General features: G+C 34.0%; 1 long non-coding RNA gene across 1 annotated transcript; it reads left to right on the top strand.

Annotated features, from left to right (window-relative positions):
* The first annotated feature begins 6,424 nt into the window (after positions 1-6,424).
* Positions 6,425-10,267, top strand: LOC140986862 (uncharacterized). The gene is made up of 4 exons (XR_012176988.1): positions 6,425-7,260; positions 8,840-8,977; positions 9,064-9,623; positions 10,102-10,267. It is a non-coding gene; the product is annotated as an uncharacterized lncRNA (long non-coding RNA).
* Positions 10,268-14,312: the final 4,045 nt, after the last annotated feature.

Here is a 14,312-nt window from a genome sequence, read left to right as displayed (position 1 = left end):
AAATATGACACATCTTGTTCAACGCCACGGCCCAAAAACGTTTTGAGATATTTTTAAAACTTAGCATAACTTGAGCCATTTCTTGCAAGGTTCGATTTTACCTTTCAGCTATACTTTTTTGTTGAGGAGTTTTGGGGGCTGAAAATTCATGAATTATTCACTTCTTGTCAAACAAAGATGCAAATTGAGAATTTTCAAACTCCTTACAATGGTCGGCCCTGATCTTACCAATAATCATATTATGCATATTAGGGACCCTGGAATGTAGCTTTTTGAATGCATCAAATGTGTCTGATTTCTCTTTAAGAAAACTTACTCAAGTGAAACGTGAGAAATTGTTAACACAAACAAATGATTACTTCTTACCTCCTAGGCTCTCCACCTCTATTGGACCCATAAGATCCATATGCAAGAGGTCAAGACACCGTGTTGTCCCAAGGTGTTGCAACACTTGGTGTGGAACATGGGTTTGCTTACTTTTTTGACATGGTCTACAAATGTACGCAGTTTCTGAGCTTAAATTGGGCATATCTCGTATAACATCATACTTACTAAGATTATTCAATGTCTTGAAGTTTGCATGTCCCAATTTTTGATGCCATAGATCGAACTCGCTTACTTTGCTATTTCGGTAAGCATGGTCTTCACCCAATTGGTAGCAGTTGTCGGAATATCTAGATCCTATCATAACACAGACATTAGTATTATCAAAGACTTCACAATTATTTTTGTTAAACTTAACATGCTAGTCATCATCACACAGTTGATTAATGCTTATTAAGTTTGAGTTGAGTCCCTCAACATGAAGCAAATTGTAAAGTTTAGGAAGTCAATCCACATTTAAGGTTTCCTTGCCAAAATACCATAGGTCACACATCCACTTCTTACTTCAACATAGTTAGTGAGGTGTTCCTTGGATCCAATCATGTGGTGTGAGCACCCACTGTCGAAATACCAAACACCTGCAACGTTAGTTTTAAAAGACGTATAAATGACATTGCAATGGATAACGGCTTTTGGTACCCAAACTTTCTTCACGGGAGACTTCTTGACTACTGTATTGCTCCTGGTGTTGGGCAACACGGTGGGAAACACCCGATTTGCATGCCAGTTCATGTTGTTATGTCTCAACTTAAAACAAAAAGGTTTGATGTGACCTGGCTTATGACAGTAGTGGCAAATAAAGCGGTGCTTGGTATGTTTCGGCTTTTGCATCTCGGTTGGGAGAGTCTTCACCACAGTATCAATATTTGAAGGGATCGGATTGACTTTCTTTTCCTTTATGAAAACAGTTGATTGTGATTTGGAGTTGGATATGTGCTTTCACGTATCCAATACCAGCTCTACTGTCATTTCCCATCATTAGCATCGAGTCAAGTTTTGTTGAACTTGATTTGAATTTTCCAAAAGTTTTTGAGGCCTTCTCAAGATCATCATTGACTTTACAAAGCTCAAGATCCTTCTTGCTAAGCACAACTTCAAGTCGAGACACATATTCTTTCAGATCAATATTTTCCTTAGAGAGTATCAAATTTATTTTATTTCTTTTGATCCAATCTTAGTATAGCTCTTCATACATAGCCTGCACACTTTCAAAGGTGAGTTCATCAGAATCAGCATCCTGGATTTCATGATTACTTGAGTCACTGTGAGATTTAGCATTGAGACACAAGGATTTTGAAGTGGTGTTGCGGCCTGGTGTTGCAACACTGTGCGGGTTGACTTGCAGCCAGCATTATTCCTTCAAAACAGCAGACGGAGAAAAGTGCTCTTCTCATTTACAAAATTCCAGTTCTTCTTCTGAGTCATCATCACTCAAGGAAACTGTCATGCTTTTATTCTTACGAAGTCTGTTGGCACATTCATTTGCATAATGACTGAATCCTGAACAGTCTCTGTATTGGACTGAATCTAATCTTTTAAGATCAGGCCGAGCCATCAATTCATTCCTCGGCCTAAGCTGTCCTTGAGAAAATGCAGGTCTCTTATTCTTTTCAGAAACAACAAACAGAGGTTTCAGTGTTTGGATGATTTTCTTTTTCTCTTATCATTTTCAGATAATCACCGAACTTTTTCGTTATCAACGAGATTGAATCTACACATAGGTCACACTCATTGACTTCCTGAATTAGATGATGAAAGGAATCATCAGAAATTTGGAGTGCAATAGCCTTCCCTTTGTCTCTTTTCTGTAAGTCTAGATTTATCTCGAATGTCGTGAGTGAGCTGATCAAGTCTTCCAGGTTAAGTGTAGAAGTGTCCTTGGACTCGTCAATAGCATAGATTTTGATGTGAAGCGTTCTGTAAGGGATCTTAAGACCTTGCTAACTAGTCTTTCATTCGAAGTATGATCACCGAGACTAAAAGTTTCATTTTTAATGTCACGCAATCTTCTATCATATTCAACAATAGTCTCATTCTCCTCCATTTTCAAGCTTTCAAATTTGGAGGTTAGCATCCTGAGTTGGGTTCTGAGTACACTCTCATACCCTTTGCAGTGCTTCTGAAGAATATCCCATGCATCTTTGGAGGAGATGCAGATAGTGATAAGGCTGAACATGTTGACATCAACAGAGGTGAAAATAGAATTGAGCGCCTTCGAGTTAAAATTTGAGGTTTGGACTTCATCATTAGACCATGCACTCTCATGTTTAACTCGGCTGTCACCATCAGCATCAACAATTCTAGGTGGTGACCAACCATCTAGAACCCATTGCCAAGATCTTTCCTCGATAGATTTTATGTACATCCTCATCTTAACTTTTCAGAACACATAATTCGATGCATCCAAGACCGGTGGTCTAAAGACAGCACTTGAAGTCAATGCGTTCATTGAGCTATTGTTATATTTCTTGTAAAAACAACAATAAACTAGAATCAATCACTTAGTATATCAAGCGTTGGCTTTGGTATCACTTGAAAGGACTTTGTTAATCATGAACGAACATGAAATAAACCATGATGTGTATATCAAAAGTTAGCGTTGTGCTCTAGTGTTGTCAACACCGGCACACAACATACAGCGGAAATTAATTATTTAACATACACGTAAATTTTAATAAATAAACACCAGATTTAAATTATGCACAAGTACGAATTCGTACTTGTGCAATGCCTTATGACAAAAATTCACTAGAAAAATATGTAAATCTTTTACATCAAAACAATACTAGTGACAATAACAAAACTAAATTCTTTGACACTCCAAGGAATTAAAATGCATAAAAAACACAAAGTAAATACTATATGCATGAAACAAAAAGAAGCGTATTGCTTAAACCAAACGAAGCCACTCTTCACCCAACACTTCATGCAATGTTGTTCTTGAGTGTCGTCAGCATCAATCAGCAATACGGTAATTATGTGAATCAATCACACAAAATCTTCACACGAAAATCTTCAATACTGAACATGTGTATATTCAGAAAAACTCCAGAAGCTGTGCAAAGTGATCAACCGATCACACGAAAAACTTCAACATCTGAGCAAAGTGATCAACCGATCAGACTAAAGCTTTTCATAAAAATAGGCTCGGCTCTTGTATTTTTCTTCTATGCAAGAACTCATCTGCCAACCACTCTAAAAGCCTCTTCCATGGCTGTAAGACACTTTATATTTATATCCAATACTTGACTAAAAATAATTCCATAAAAGAGTCATATAAAATATGGAAACAAGATTTTCATTAGAGATAAAACTCTATTAAACATGGATAAAATATCTTAGAGATAAAAATCATATTAAAAACAAATCCTATAATATCTAGAGACAAATCAAGCAAGATCTTATCATCTAGAAAGACAAAATTTTAAATTGATATTATCAATTTAGCAAAAATAATTAAGAAATAAAATATTCTTTTCAACATCTCTCACACCTACACTCTTAACTTAACTATTTTTTAACCATCATCGAATTAAACCATCATCTTTTTATTAAAAAAATTTGGAACAGAGTAGGTATGAGAGGTATGACAAAGACTTCCACAAATTTCTTTTGCATAAAAATACAATAGATGAATAGACATACAGATTTCTTTTGCATAAAAAGATAATAGACGAATAGACATTCGAACCACAATTTTAAATATCAATTTAGTATTTAATAAAATAAGATTTCAAAGTAGGATTGGTAATTGATGGGATTTCATGTGATTTCATTTAACTAAGTGAAATACTAACAAAATTGGTAAGATTTCATGAGATTTAATTTTTTTAAAAATAAATTTATTTTTGTTTTTATAAAAAAAAATATGAATATTTATAGAAATATTATCAATAAAAATTTAAAAAATAAGCAAAACAAAATTTTTTAATATAAGAAATAATATTTTTTAATTTAAATCAAATTATAAATTACATTTTATATCTTAGCCAAACAACAAAATGGAATTCCAATTCCATGAGATTCAAATCCAAATCCAATTTAAAATCCAAATTCAATTCCAAAATCTCATTTTTTATATACATCCTAAAACTTTTCTTAAAAACATTCGACTTTTTTATAAACTTGTAAATAAAATTCCGCAACTTTAAAATTTTAGAATACCTTCATAAACCATAAAATAAAGTTTTTCATCGTCACCCTCAAGAATAAAAATCCTCTACTTCAAAAAAAAAAAAAAAGAATAAAAATCCTCAAAACAATCTATCATTTGACAATTTCACCATATTATAAAATTACATTTCACCTAGAAGCAATAATTCAAATTTTTAATTATTCATAAACTCAAACCTAAATGCGAAAATACTAAAATGACTCGAATAAATGCTTCCCAACATAAACCGTCCATCCTCGCCAGTTAGCAATAGCTAAGTCATCTCCACCTGCATCGATAAAAACTATTGAGCCTAGAAGATCAGCAATTCCCTTCCGAAATAACAAATATCATATAATAAAAATAGTACATGCATTGAACATTTTCTTCAAAATTCGAACATGAATTTTTTTCATCATCTCAAGTTTTTATAATAACATAATCTTTTTGCATATTAAAATAACACTCGAGTACACATACATTTTCAAAAGTGCCATAATAAAACTAATGAAATACGATCACTTTAACCTCAAACATGAACAATAATCATCCACAGCATCAACATTCAACATTTTTGCGTAGATCTTCCTTAACCTCAAATCATCAATTAAAAATACTCAAATAATTTTATGAAGTGCGGCTCGGAAGCTTATGCAATCATCAGTCATAGATGCTTAATCAAACATACATGAATCCAGTTTTGGCGAGACATCCAGACTTGAAGGCCGACATCCACACGATGTCAACAGTCAAGTTGGCAGAGGCATCTCGAACCGAAGGCCCGACGTCCAAAGCCGTCAAATTAGCAGACAATGACATCCCGAAACCGAAGATCGACATCCAAATCAGTCATAACTTCGTCACAAATCATTAAAAATATTTGGTTTCTTTTTCTTTCAATTTTCGTGCAGGCCATAATCTGGAACACACACGAAATGAAATTAACGCACCACCACTTCACATAAATACACACATGTAGAAATATGTAAACTCGTGAATGTTTGACAAGAAGAATTTGGTTCGGACCCATGCTAGCAGAAGATTTCGTTCCCTCCAGGTACATCAAGAAAAATAAGCTTTCTTTTCCCTCAAAATAAATAAAAAGTCAATTTAATTACCTCAAAGGAAAATTCAAAAATCTAAGTTTTCCTCTGCCCTCTCATATCTTCCTCCATAAATCATCTCAAAATCATTAGGCCTGGAAAAAAATCACAGGTAATTCAACTGTCAACTTAATTAAATAATTAATATTTTATATTTTGATGGATTTTCTTTAATATTTTTTTTCTTGGGGCGTTACACAAACCAACTGCTAGTTTTATTTATTATTTATCAGACTAAACAAACGAGAAAAGTGATTGCTTTTGTTATTGTGGGAATCGTGTAATTTTTTCCTGGCTCAATCCTATGAGTTCCATATATCTTATAAAAGGTCACACCACCTCATAGATATTGCAACGGCTAATATTTAGCTACACTATGAGCAATGAATTTCACCTCATCTAGACACAACGATTTTATTTAAAACCGTTGTTTTTTATTTTTTATGTTATAGACATCGGTTTTGGAAAAAAACGTTGTCTTTTATGTATTTTTTTGCATCAACGACAACGATAACCGTTGTCTATTAACGTTTTTTTTTAATCTATGACAACGGTTTCAACAACCGTTTTTTACTAACGTCTTTTTTTTTTGTATAAGACAACGCTTAATTCCTTTTAAAACTGTTGTCTATCTAATTTTTTTTTATCTACGACAATGATTTTTGAACCCGTTGCGTTGTACACTAAGCATTTTCATTTGTTAACAAGGGTTTGTTTAAAAACCGATGTTGAATTTTTTTTTTTAAAAAATGTGCTAAGACCCAGATCGTTTCTTAAACAAAGAGAAGAAAGAAAGAGAAGCTCGATTCCCAAATTTTATTTTCCGGCCCCCAAATCGTAAAATATTTGAACTCTGCTCCCTGTGCGATTTTCTAGAATTTTCTTCAAAATTTCCCCCCTAAATTATTCCTGCGTCTTGTTTCCGCAGAGAAAGTTTCACTAAGAACCTGCTGTATGAGGTAAAATTATATGCTAGTAGTGCAATGATGTTGGCTTGAAGCCGTACAGAGTTTGCTTGGTGTGCCAGTCTCTTGATGTTCAATTCCTGTTCATAATAGTACCGTGTTTCATATGAATAGCTGCGTGGTTCATTTTTTTATTTTCTACAGCTATTATTGCGTTGATTATATGCTAATTTATTGTCTGTTGTCTGTTGTATGAGACTCGTTGATAGATTTTCCTTTATGTTATTTATTTGGTGCTTTTGAACTAATCAAGAATACTCGGAGAGTTGTTTTTAGTTACTATTTTTATTTGTGATTATGTTTGAATGGGTAAAGTGCATCTATTGCTCACAAATTATCAGAATGTAATTTTCAGGGCATGAAAGTATAAGATCAAGGACCGGAAGCTATAAGATATCTGATTGTGGTGATAACAATGGAGACTTAAGTCCATGTTCAAGTAGGTTACAAAATCGTAACATTTTCTTTTCTGGAACTGTGCTTCGGATCCGGAGGTCAAAAATGGACTGGATGATGCAAACGGGAATGGAAATGACCATGATTTGAATTCCCATTTGGTTCTTGGAGCGATTCTTCGAATTTCACAGAAAATTTCTCTACTGGAATCAGAAGGGAACTTGATGATGTTCCTCACAAGTTATTTGGTAACAATCTGGTAATAAATATATATTGAATGTGTTTTAATTGCTAACATATATACTTCTTAAACTTGGTGCTATGTTTCAAATCCAACATGTGCTTTATGTTTTTGTTTATGTTTGAACAGAATGGGGAATGTCACGCCCCGAAACTCAGGGTTGACACCGACGTTGTTTAACAATCACACAATCGAAACAACAAGCGTTTGTAGCACAGTGTAAACCGAAACCAGTTTATATATCATAATCTCAAATGAAATTAACCATTGTCTTTACAATTAAAAAACCCAAAACGACAGAGTTTAATGCGAAAACGTAAAATTGAATAATAATATAAACTTAAACTTAATCTAAACTCTTGAACATTTACCATCCCCAGAACTGTTTGGACTCTTCCTCCTCGAGTTCTTCTTCGAGCTTATCTGGGAAGGGTTGTGAGGGGAGTGAGTATTTTGAGAAATACTCAGCAAGTGGGGGCATATCGAGCACAATAAAACAACATGCATAAATTTCAAAAAAATAAAGCATGACTTGCGTTCATAATTCATAACACATGCATAAATTTTACCAAGCACTGAGATTTATCTACTTTCTATGGTTTACTGACGTCAGTCCCTAATTTTTACTCCTCTAAGGGGGGGGGGAGGCCGTATAGCAGTTATGTCCCACACCGCGTAAGGGTACGTCATGGTTGGGATTCCCACCCATATACAGTCGACTTCTCACAGTGCTTAAAACCGTATGACAATACAAGAAAGGAGTAGAAGAAGAATTGTACTCGACGAATTTTTGAAAACCGAACACATATGCATAAACCGAAATTTTAAATTTTAAAAACAGCCCACTTACAATATATTGGATGCTAAGAAACGTCGGTGTTTGGCTTCGAGAATTGGGTAGCTCTTCGTTCTTGCTCTTACAGCACTTCGACTTCTATTTTTAGGCTAACTTCGGGACGATTTTTGGGCAAAGTTTCGGCTTGGATGGCTGCTGAAATTTTCGAAAAATTCAGCAAGGAATTTCGAAAATTTGGTGTGAGGATGCTAGGGATTGATGGACTATTTATAGGGGAGGAGGATGGGGCTAAGTATGACATCTAAATCATTCTCAATATTACCTCAAATCTCACAATATTTGACTCCAAATCTCCTTGCTATTATCGAAAATTCAGCTATCTAATTAGTGAGATTTATTCCTTGATCTCCTTGCCCTCCATTGATTCGAAATTTAGGTTGCTAGGTGGGGAGGATTTTGAGAAATTTTTGATGATTTGCTTCCAAGTAACTATGTATCTATCCATTACAATAATGAGTCATATATTCTAGTGGGAATTTCTAAATCTAGGGTTGTATCCCACCAATCATGCAATATTTAGTTTCCTTATGTCTTTATCTTGCACAAATCTTCCATGATCTTGAATTATTTCTCCTAAATTTCGAAATTTGCATGCACAAGTGTAAATATTATTGACTTGATAATAAAGATTTCCTATCTACCAAAATTTCCAATATTTATTTCTTATTCTAGTACAAGGATCCAAGGTCCTAATTTCCTTGCAAATGATTAATTATATGGGGAAAAATCCGGTTCTTACAGGGAACCTGAGAATAGATCAATATTTTGTCACACCACTTCAGTTTACAAAAGAATTCATAAGAAAGGGAGAAGCTGTTGCAGCTTCAAGATATGGTTCCTTGTAAGATCTGCGCCAAGCTGGTTCCAAACATGGATAAGGTACATCTTCTAATGAATAATTTCAACCAATTTTGGAAATCAATATGCTTTGATGTGCATTTCCAATATTTTTTGGGGACATGCAGCAAACCAACACAGCAGATATGTTGGGTATCCATCATGCAGACGTTCTGCGAAAATCGAGCCAATTGTAAATGCTCAGCCTCTCAGAAGATGGTTCTAAATCAAAGCCCTGGAGGAAGGAATAGTAGAACAAAATACCCTCTTTTAAGATCTTTTTGGGTTATATAATAATTATTATTGATTACAAGGTTGTAGTTAGCTTACTTAGACTAGCAAAGTGTCCAAAATAATTATATATGAATAGGGAAACATAGAGAAAGATCATATTTATGTGTAGGTATGGAATACTTCTCACCATAATTCTATGTTTCCCTTTTCATTTCACAATTGTTTGATATCTCTATTTTATTATATGTAGACAGGAGCAAGCACATCTAAGAAAAAGTTCAATAGAGTCAAATCTTTCAATTCAATTGTTTTTCTAGTTTTCTTTGTCCGATTGGATGTTTTGATATCTTTAGTGAATAGTGAAGGAACATTGCAAAGTTTCAAAAGTATAAATCCTCCTTTTCCAGGGAATTGTTGTTGTTGCGCTATTGAGACATTTCAGATATTTTTGTTGGTACCCTATGTATTTGTATGGTGTTATATTTGATTGATAGATTTTATTTGGAGTGATTGAGCTTGGTTGGCTTTGCATGCGATTTGTTTTCTGTTTGAATCGATGGACTTTTTTTTCGAGTATACAATTGTTATGTGGTTTTGGATTTTTTTGGTATGTCCTATTTACAGGGAGGTCATGCCGAAATTTCTGGAGGCTCAAACAGAAAATTTTTAATTCATTTTCGCTGTTGACGCTAATAAATCGTGCTTATTTGGTCATTATATGGCAATCAGGTGTCCTCACAGTTAAATTGATGTTACGGTGGTAAGATTTTGGAACTGGTTTTACTTATACTTCTTGATTTTGTTCAAGTTATTTTCAGTTCTCTCTCCATTGTAGCTTTGATGCACGGTCATTTTGGTGTTTTTATTTTTATTTTTGAGCTCAGCTAAATATTCGAAAAATATGTAATCATGTTTTTTGTTTTGCAAAGTAGGATAGGTTAGAAATGATAAACACTTGGCAGATTCGATCGACGAAGAAAGAAAGCTTGCAAAAAATATGCACGTATAGTTATAACTAGAGTTTTGGTGTTGTAGACTTATTTTGGATCAAAATGCTCTGGATTATGGCACGTTTATGTGGGTGTCATTTTAGTTTTACTTTTGAGTTTAATTGTTTGATGATGATTTGTAAACAAGTCCAAAGACATTGGTTTTTACCTGTTCTTAAAATTTTGTCTTCAACTTACAACAACAGTTTTTATTTGTTGCGTAAATGTTGTAAACTAAAAACAATAAAGTTTTTTATCCGTTGTTAAACCGTTGTAACTTTAAAAAAACAACGTTTTTAATTTTTTGCAAAAGCTCTTTTAAAACAACGTTTTTTAAGCATTGCAAAACCGTTGTCGTAGCTCACATAACACAACATTTTTAAACGTTGCAAAACCGGTGTCTTTATCACCTAAGACAGCGGTTTTTATACGTTGTTGTTGGCTGGATTTTTAACAACAGTGGCTACAACATCTAGAGCCGTACTTGAGTTCGATGGGGCTTGAAGCGAAAATTTAAAAATGGGTTCTCTTGTTGTTATAAATAATGTTAAAATTCAGTTAGCAAATAATAAATACAATAAATAATACATAAATACACAATAAACAATATATTACATAAAAAACAAGTCAATAAATATTTGAAATAATTACATAAATAATGACCGTCTAGCTATTTTAAAGAAAAAATATATATCAAATTTGTATAATCCAGTTTTCGGATCATTTTTTTGTCAATCAGTAACACAACTAGCTCATTTAATCTATTTTGTGATATTACTGATCGAAGATAAGTGTTTATTAACTTCAACTTCGATAAGCTTCTTTCTGCTTATGCAACTGTCACTAGTATGGTTAACAAAATCAAATATAATTATTTGAGAATAAATTACTCAGTTTTGCCAAACACTATAGAATCTCAAAAAATTGTTGAAGCTCTATACAATACTTTATCAAACTTGTTAAAGACTAACTCGTTAACTTCTCCAAACTCAATAAATGCCCCAAAGTCTCTCGATATTGTTTAAATTGTTCAAGCCGAACTTGAAGAAAAGATCGAGTTTGATCAATTATAAACAAACAAATATTCAAATTACTCTTCTTTTTATAAAATATTGGGCAAAAAAAATTTATTTTAGTAGGTTATCAACTCAAAATATATATGTTGGACTTCCTCAAGAACCGGGCCTTGAGGCGGTAGCCTCCTTAGTCTCATAAAAGGTCCGGCCCTGACAACATCATTTGTTCAGCCTAAAAGCGTTTTTCTTCTAGTGATAATAGAAAAATATCAACTTTTTTTTACCTAAATCAAATTGTCGGCCGACAAACTTTTGTCACGAATTTCAATTTAACATTTTAGTTTTAAATAGGAATTTAAAATAATATATAGTTCATGTAAGAAAAATGGCCCATATAAAAAATAAATGTATAAGAAATGACGACGGTCATAAGCTTGCATTTTTTGACAAACGGTACATACACCGCCTCAACTTTAAAAAATTGAGACACACATGCATCTCTTCTTTTGACTCTCGATCTCCTGATCAACTCATTCATGGTATGAGAAATACATATAAATAGCAGTGATTGAGGTCCCTAAGCACACACCTCATCAGAACAAAAATACACCATATACAGAGAGTTGAAGTGCTTAGAATGCTTCAATCGGAGGAAAAAAATACTTACAAATTATTCGATGGCCGGATGTAACGCTTGATCCTCTTCCGCATATTGCTTATCATATTCTTAGATATGTAGAAACATGATTTTGTTGAAAAACTCTAACATTTGGTATCAGAGCTGTAAGGCCCGAGATTTTATCATTTTAATCCGAGATTATTTAATTTATGAATTTTGGGAATGTTGAGTTATATTCCATGGTTTTACAATTTCATAGGATTGAAATTGAGTTAAAAAGAGTTGTGAGGACCAAATTGCAAATAGTGAAGATTTCAGGGGCTAAAGTGCAATTAATGGAATTGAGTGGGACACTTGTCTTCACCATGTTACTTGATATGTATCTTTCCTTCATTTCCTTCAAATTTTCAGCAAGAAACCGAGAGCTCCCTAGAAAGAATTCCTCAAGCTTCATTTGATATTAGAAATTTGATTTTGCGAGTACCGGTGATTCGATTTTTAATCCGATCACAGTTTTGAGATCCCCTCGTCAAGAGCTACACAAGGACATAAGTTTTATTAAGTTTTATCTTGATTCAAAAATATGATGTTGGAGAAATTGTGATTTGATTATTATTATGTGTTCTGGGAATACTGGTAATCGTAAAAACGAGACCGGATCGAAAAACAGACTGTTTATGCGATTGTTATTATTTATCAGATTATATTTGAAGGAAATGATACAGATTTGAGATTGTGGAATTTTGATTGTATTTGTTGAGATTATAAGTTGTTGAGATTGTTTATTGATATTGAGTTGCCGAGGGTATGTCGAGATTGTACCGTTATGCAGTCAGAATTTGATAAGATTGAGATTGATCAATCATGTCGTGATTTGAGTTGTATATTGATATGGTACTTCTCGAATGTCATTCCAGAATGGTATTGAAGATTTTAAAGACAGAACAAAGCCGAACCCTGAGAAAAGAAAGGTATAAATCAATGTTAAACCGGGAAGAATGACTCAAGTGAGTTAGAACTTGAGTTTCCCTAAACCACATACTTAATTGCTATTGTTTTCAGTTATTTGAATTTACTGCATTGATATGCTTGTTCTATTTCTTTATAGAAAGCATGATTTAGACGATTGGTCTTGTGACAGAGGTGCCAGATTGTGATAGAGTAGTCACTGGCCCATTGCACATTGTCACAGAGGAGTAATTGGCGGATGTGCCAAAGTCTTTGACGGATAGGTCAAGACACTGGATGTTTGGTTTATATCGATGTTTGTTTAGGAGTGGAGTTACTTCTATTGCTGAGATTCGATATAGTATGCCAACGTCTGAAAAACCGGGATCCCTAGACTAGGAATGAGTCTAGTCTGAGATGTGGAGTCACGAGTTTATTTACAGATTTATATTGATTCATGTGTTCAGATTTGATGCATGTTCTTGATATCTATTTCATGCGTTTCTATCGATTATATGATTGCATGTTTTGTTGATTTATACTGAAATGTATTTCTCATCGGAATTATCCGACTGTTGTCATGTTTGTATGTGTGCATGGCAACAGGTGGGACAGGATCAGGGTCGAGGAGATGAGGAGAGATCGTGATTAGAGTGGAGACTACGGACTTTGATGTAAATAGGATTTGAACACTTGATAATTAGTTGTTGAACCTTAGTTTTAAATGGTTGTATGTTGTACAAGACTTGTACTGTTATACTGATATGTATATTAGCTGAATTCCATTACGTTCCGCACTGTATAAAAAAAAAATTTAGACCCAGATTAATTAATTTGATCCGATTATCCCAATGACGATTAAGAAGATGATTAGCGTCCGGGTCCCCACAACAGGTGGTATCAGAGCCGTAGGTTCTTGAGAATGAGATAGAACCAGAATAGATTGCTATAGAAGCTAGTGAGCGGGGTAGATTGAGTTTTCTTTTCTGCTTCTGTGCGCTAGCATGTTTACTGTTTTCAAATACATGTTTACCTGAATTATCTGATTTGATTGGTAAAGTATATTATTGAGAATGAATCAGAACCGATTCTTGATCAGAGGTAAGATGATCAGAATAGGACTGAGACAGAATTATTAGATTTGATTACTAATCTTTTTGATAATCAGATATGCCTCCTCGAAGAGCCCCAGAACAAGGTACCTCCGGTAATCCGATGGATGTGACAGCAACACCGATGGAAACATTGCTGAAGAGATTTCAGTCATTCCATCCACCGACTTTAAAGGGTACTGAGACTTCAGTTGACTGCGAGAGCTGGCCTGATGATATTGAGATGTTATTTGATTCACTTGACTATACAGATGAGCGGAGAGTTAAACTGATTGAGCACCAGTTGCATGACGTTGCAAAGAATTGGTGGATTACAACCAAAAGGGCTTTGGAGCATCGAGGTACGACGATTACTTGGAATATCTTTAAGACTGAGTTTTATCAAAGATTCTTTCCAGTATTGTACAGAAAAGACAAGGGTGCAGAGTTTGCAAACTTGAGACAGGGTCAGTGGAATAT

The sequence above is a fragment of the Primulina huaijiensis genome, chromosome 10 (assembly GCF_012295235.1).
Source record: "Primulina huaijiensis isolate GDHJ02 chromosome 10, ASM1229523v2, whole genome shotgun sequence".
NCBI classification, from domain to species: domain Eukaryota; kingdom Viridiplantae; phylum Streptophyta; class Magnoliopsida; order Lamiales; family Gesneriaceae; genus Primulina; species Primulina huaijiensis.
Note: the sequence above shows the minus strand (reverse complement) of the source record. Positions and strands in the feature narration are given on the sequence as shown.